This window comes from Stylophora pistillata, chromosome 5 (assembly GCF_964205215.1).
Source record: "Stylophora pistillata chromosome 5, jaStyPist1.2, whole genome shotgun sequence".
Lineage (NCBI taxonomy): Eukaryota > Metazoa > Cnidaria > Anthozoa > Scleractinia > Pocilloporidae > Stylophora > Stylophora pistillata.
In genome coordinates, this window is record NC_142523.1 from 9,558,609 (window position 1) to 9,565,717 (window position 7,109).

Consider the following 7,109-nt stretch of genomic DNA (forward strand, 5'->3'; position numbering starts at 1 on the left):
TCAAATTTTAACTAAAGCTTAAGGTAAACTAATATTAATATAAGCTTAATCTATAATATTGGTATGGCTAGGGCTAACGTAGACTAATATTAATGGAACTCTAGGATTGTTTAATGGTAATTCTAAGTTTTAAATAATTCCAAGTTGATTTAATCAAATGTTAACTAAAGCTTAAGGTAATCTATTTACAAAAGTACTCTATAGGAGTCCCCATCAATTGTACAGATTGATGGGGACTCCCAACCGTTTCTAAAGGTAGATAACGAGAGTCGGAAGTAGTCGCACGCAATTCTGTTTTTGGTCTCGCTGAGGGCATAGCGAATTATACCCTCAGGGGGATCATTCCCATTGTGGAAGGTAGATTTATTTCGAAATTTCCAGATGCTGTACAGAATTGTCTTAATTAGAAAGCGGGCAATACGATTCTGTTTTGGACTAGCGGGGGTCCAACGAAAAAAGAAAACATAGATGCAGGATGGGAGAAATCTAGTTCCAAGGATAGAGGAGATAATAGGGGAAAAGTGGGTCCATGCAGATTTCACACGGGGGCAATTGAGAAAACAATGATCTATAGTTTCTTTACGGGAACAGAAGGGGAACTTATCTGAGTCGGTATATCCCCAGTTCTTTAGAGAATCGAAGACCTTAATACCGCGAGGTACAATTTTCCAGAGTACGGTCGTTCTTATAATTTTCAGAAAAGTCATCTCGCACTAAATTCCAAAATTTGTCAAGATTAAAGTCAATCGGAAGGAAGGGAGTCCAAAAGCGATGAAGAATTGGAGATGTGGAGTTTTCCTTCAAGAGAGTTCGATAACATTTCTTGGAAGAAAATTCAAAATCGCACCACTCCGTGCGGGAGAGAATCCCACGTAGAGTGGTGAGCGCCGAGAGAACATTCTCATAATAGGGCGTCAAGATCTGTGTACTCGGGGTGGAGTTATCTCGAAGAGAGCTCCACTCCGAGCGACAGGAGGCAAGCCTAGAGCCTAGAAAATATCTGGCCAAATAAAAGGATTTTGATTCGCGATCATCTACATTGGAAATTGCTGAGGCTAATTTAAGAGATTTACCTTTGATCAGGAAATTCAAAATGCCGAGACCGCCATTGCTAAGAGATTGGTGGCAGGACGCTCGGCTAACCGTTTTAATTCGACAACCCCAGACAAATGGCCATATCAAAGCGTTCACCTTAGAAATTACCCATTTTGGAACATAAAAAACTATAGAGAGATATAGGAGCTTGCTAATTCCGTGGGTGTTAACGATAAGTGATCGGCCGACAAGAGAAAGAGAGCGGGATTTCCATAAGTTGAGATGTTTTTGTAATTTCTCTAGTTTTGGCTGCCAGTTATCTAATTCAGTATCGCGGCCGAAAACAACACCTAGAGTTTTAATTTTTGTCACCCATTTGAGGCCAAGTGGTTGGTCATCGCGCGTAAGCTTCGCCCCCAACCACATGGCCTCTGTTTTCGTGACATTAAGGCGTGCCCCAGAGCCACGCTCGTAAATATTAATCATGTTGAATAGAACTTGCAGAGAGCGATAAGATTTCACTATACAGATCGCATCGTCAGCATAATTTCCAACTTTAAGGCCGAGACCATTTGCGCCCGGAAGGAGAAAGCCTTCGATTTCAGGATTATTTCGGATTTTGCATGCGAGAGTTTCAACGCACAAAACATAGAGCAGGGGAGACAGGGAATCCCCCTGTCTTACCCCACGAGACAAAGGAATCGCATCGGTTAGCCATTCATGAACAATAACACGCATATTGACCCCATTATATTAAGTGTTGATCCAAAAACAAAAAGACGGGCCAAAACCAAAACGGGGTAAGAGGCTTTGCAGAAAGGTGCGATTGACGCGATCGAAGGCTTTCTCTTGATCTAAACTCTTTGTTATATTCGATGCCCACTCAACCAAATGATGGTTTAAGAATTTGTGTCATGCTCTACAAAGCAAATCTGCTTTTGTTTGAGGTGAACAGAGCCTGGCACTAGAGGAGGTCGGTAAGAGCTCGAAAGACGATTGTCGCGTGTGGTTCGCAGCATCCTCCTGCGCGCATGTCTCGTGTTTGTCTCCGCTGGCCTGAAAGTGCCACGTCTCCTTCCCAGACGTTCTTTAGCTAACAGCTCCTTCGTAACGAACAGTCTTTCGTTCCCTTTGTTTGAGGGTATAGACCCTTACAGATTGGGCTAGTAAAAGTGGTACATTACTATTATTATTTTTATTTATTTATTTTTTTGCTTAAGCTTCTTTGTTTATGGAAAGTCTGAAATTAAGTGGAGTGCTGGTGCTATAATCATGTTAAAACCGTGTCTTGTGAAATTCACATCATGCTGAACAAGATATTATGCCAGTCAACACTAAGTTTGACTTAGATTCTGGGCACTTTTTCAGGTGAACATTTCACTTATCGCATTTCTGGTTTCCTTGCCTTTGGAAAAAGGTCTTCAGATTTCTACTCTCTTACTCAAAAGTTTTTCAAGAAGTTATCTTTGTCTTTACCCTCATTTTTTCCTTCCCTTTTTGAATCCTGTCATTTTGTCTTTCCGTACAACATATGAGTAACTCTTCCTGGACACAACTACAGTTCACTGCAGCAAAAAGTATCATTAGTAAAAATCACACCTACCCTTGTCGCAATGTCACTTAGATGACAAACAGTGAGGTAATGGAATGATTGATTTGCATTGCATGTTGATGTCGCAATGTCTTACAATAACCTGGGCGTTGTTCACGAGCAGCTGTGTGACCAAAAGCAGGCGAAAGGCTGTCACGGGCGAGCGCTGGATATTCGGCTAAAAAAGCTCGGACCTCAGCATGTTGATGTCGCAATGTCTTACAATAACCTGAGTCTTGTCCACCAGCAGCTGGGTGACCTAAAGCAGGCAAAAGTTTTTCACATGCGAGCGCTGGGTGTTCGGCTGAGAAAGCTCGGACTTGAGTATGTTGATGTCGCAATGTCTTACAATAACCTGGGCGTTGTTCACGAGCAGCTACGTGACCTAATGCTGGCAAAATACTCGCACGAGCGAGCACTGGATGTTCGGCTAATAAAGCTTGGGTCTGAGCATGTTGATGTTGCAATCTCTTACAGCAACCTGAAGTATGTTCACCGGCAGCTGGGTTACGGAGAGTATGTCCGTGGATTAGAATCCCAGTGCCAATCAGAGTGCGGTCAGTTACGTTTGGTACTTGCGGCAAATCGATCTGTAAAAAAGCAGAGCTGAAAACCACATTCAAATCTCAGGAACTTTTGCAGGCTCACTTTTTAAACCATAGCAACACTAGACTAAAAATGGCACAATATTTTAAAAAATTGAAACGCGATTCGGTTTTTCCTTTAGATTACGACACTAGTAGAGAAATTAAGCTTCAAACTTTCGCCTCACGTGTCTCTCAAAACGGGCACGAAATATGCACACCACAGTGTCATCTTTGCTGAAATTAACCATTCTATTTCGATTGTCAAAATACATTTTGAGTAAGTTTTGCTACGTTTATATCGACACGTGAGCTGGGCGGTCCCCAGCGAAAGTTTTTTTTTATATTTTTTCCATAAAAAAGTAGTCCGAATGGATCAAGGATATTAAGGCTTTACAATTTTTTTAAAAATTACGCTATCTGAATTAATACGGATTTATAGGCATCTATGTGACATGCGCAGATGTTATTGAGTTCAGTCTATGAAATATAGAATCAAAACCTGTCATTTGCGGTCAGAATTCTTACATAGGGTGGAGACATCAATTGTGACTGCTTAAAATGTCGTCTGTGACTTTGTTGCAATGAACATTGGAATTTTCTCGGAGTATGGTTCCTTGGGAAACTAGTAAGTTTAGTCTCTAATTTTGATATCGAGGCGATCCTTAACAATATATAAAACTGTTCATAGCTTAAATCAAGTAAATAATGAACCATAATAGCTTTTGGCGTGGTCTAGGTATTGTAATTTTATGATTAAAGGCAAAAAAACTTACAACAATCTTCAACTAAGTAGGCTGATTATTAAAAAGTTACAAAATGATACTTCTACATTTCCGTTTTGGAAAAAACCGCCAATGCGCAATTCCAAGAAAGAGAAAAAAGTTATTGATCACCTTGCTCGTTGGTGAGAAAATGCCCACTTTCTTCTGGTAAGCTCCGAACATGGAGAAAAAGCCGCAATTTATAATGTGTGTGCGCTAGTTATGTGTCAAATTATTTGCAGGAAGGGTGAACCATGCAATACTATGGCATGTCTTTCAATCGGTACCATTAAGAACAGCAGGAGTGGCGACATCCAGGGACAGTTTTTCTCGAAGGAGGAGGGCAAAGCTAATTTAAAAAAAAAACCAATAGATTTTGTTCCGTCAACCTCCGTGTTTGATAAAACCTTCCCTGTCTTAGGGCTATCCTGGTTCAACTGTAGGTTTATGAATGCCATTCAAAAATATCTCGGAAATTACTAGTCCCTGGAGAGGAAATGCACTTGAATCATACCAAAACAAACAACGCTGCAAGGTTTTTAATTCGAACCGAAGATCTGGTGTTACAACCTTGTGTATTTCTATATCTCTCCACTTCCCTTCGATCCCCCATCACGAGGGTTGCCCTGTGCCCCTTCTTTTCCCTCTTCCACTACCAATCCCCCTCCAAAAATGAATCTGCATTGTGTTTTTCTTCAACGTTATATAGACAGTGTTGTTGCGGATTTTCTTCATGTTTTTCACCCATCAGACGATCAAGAAAGAAGGGAGGCATGGTACGTTCTGGATCATGAACAAGCTTCTGAAATAAATTAGATGGAGAAATTAAACTTTCAAAGACCGCTACTGCAAACATATGATTGAGTGGGAACATCAGAGCTACATGCTTATAGGGAGATGTTTTCTGTCTTTGTCACGAGCGTGGGACAAAGAAAAAATTCTGATTCCCCATGAGAAATCGAATTCAGACCCTCGTATTTCGCGTTCCGATTCTCTACCTCTGAGTCACAGATAGTCTATGGTAAGCAAGGCCCTTTACGAGTTTGATATTTGACACGCGTCCTGCATACCGGCATACTGACTACAGTCCTGCATACCGGCATACTGACTACAGTCCTGCATACCGGCATACTGACTACAGTCCTGCATACCGGCATACTGACTACAGTCCTGCATACAGGCATACTGACTACAGTCCTGCATACAGGCATACTGTCTACAGTCCTGCATACCGGCATACTGACTACAGTCCTGCATACCGGCATACTGACTACAGTCCTGCATACAGGCATACTGACTACAGTCCTGCATACAGGCATACTGTCTACAGTCCTGCATACCGGCATACTGACTACAGTCCTGCATACCGGCATACTGACTACAGTCCTGCATACCGGCATACTGACTACAGTCCTGCATACAGGCATACTGACTACAGTCCTGCATACAGGCATACTGACTACAGTCTTGCATACAGGCATACTGACCACAGTCCTGCATACAGGCATACTGACTACAGTCCTGCATACAGGCATACTGACTACAGTCCTGCATACCGGCATACTGACTACAGTCCTGCATACAGGCATACTGACTACAGTCCTGCATACCGGCATACTGACTACAGTCCTGCATACAGGCATACTGACTACAGTCCTGCATACAGGCATACTTTCTACAGTCCTGCATACGGACAATTGCTGATCCTATCAACAAAAATAGAAAACATCTTTCTACATTTATTCACCGAGCTCAAAACTTAACATCCTTCTTATTCTTTACAAAACATGTCCGGCGCTGGCGACATTGCTGATCCCAGCAGTATGCTGGACGCGTGTCAAATATGAATTTCGTTATGGGCTTTGCTAACCATAGAGTCTCTGTGACTCAGTGGCAGAAATCCGTAGGTCTGTCGTTCAATTCCTCATGGGGACTCAGAAATTTTCTCTTTGTCCCACGCTTGTGACGGACAGAAAACCTTTTTCTATATATCTTCACCGAGCTCAAAACTTACCATCTTTCTTATTCTTTACTGTGGCATAATTATTCTCGTCACAACGCGCGCTCAGTTAACAATCCCGAAGGTTATGGTTTGTGTTCTCTCTCTGGAGCTGTGTTTGGCTAAGTCCGGTTTTTAACACATGTTGTTTCGTGTGGTGTCTAGAAACTGGCCAAAGTTGATAAAGAAAAAGTTGTAGTTTACAGGCAAACTAAACAAAAAGGATGAAGAATCATTATCAGACCAATAATTATGGTCTGATTGAGGTTTTGAAAATGTTTTTGAAAAATGGCCCAGCACGAGTTCAAGGAAAAAAGCATCTCTGAAACGCCTTCTGAAAAAGGCATCTCTAAGCCAGGAGAGAAACTGGAGAGTGCTTTAAAGAAAAGATTGTAGTTTATACGCAACTAATCAATTCTAAATTGCAATTGACTAATATAAATAACATGCAAAGGTTGCCAGGAAACAAATAATAGTGGTAAGGGCTTACTTGGATCAGCTGATTTAAAAAAAAATACTGGACAACTAAAAGGTGTACATTTTGGAATTAATTTCGTCCCGATTTTATTTATCTATCCTCAGTGACTCAGGCGAGCCACTGTTGTCTACAAAGACACCCAAAATTGATCAAATTACCAAGAAATGAAATGAAACCTCCTTTACACTAGGAGAGAAAAATGGCAAAGTACGGGAAAATATCGTCAAGAGAGGATAGATGGCTGCTTTGCAAAAATTCACGATAAACATATAACCTGAAATTAAAACGGAGTTCGCTTTTATAAAGTTGCTCTAGAATTTCAAATTCCCCATGCACCCCATACTTTCAAGTGGCGAAAGACCAGAGCCTTTATAGAGCTATGAAGTTAGAAGAAAGCGCAGATTACATGGAAACTTGACGAGACTTAACTCTTTCTGTGAAACCAAATCAATAATCATACAGCATGTTCCATCGGTCAATGAAAATCCGCTCAATGACATGAATCAAGAGTGAGACTTGACAGAGGGGACGAGTTCAAAGGTGAAATCCTCCTACTGAGGAGAAAGTTACAATTTATAGCATGACTGATTCATAACATACTTCATAACATCATTTATGATATGTTTGTGTCCCAAAGTGTCACTCAAGTATGTGACCC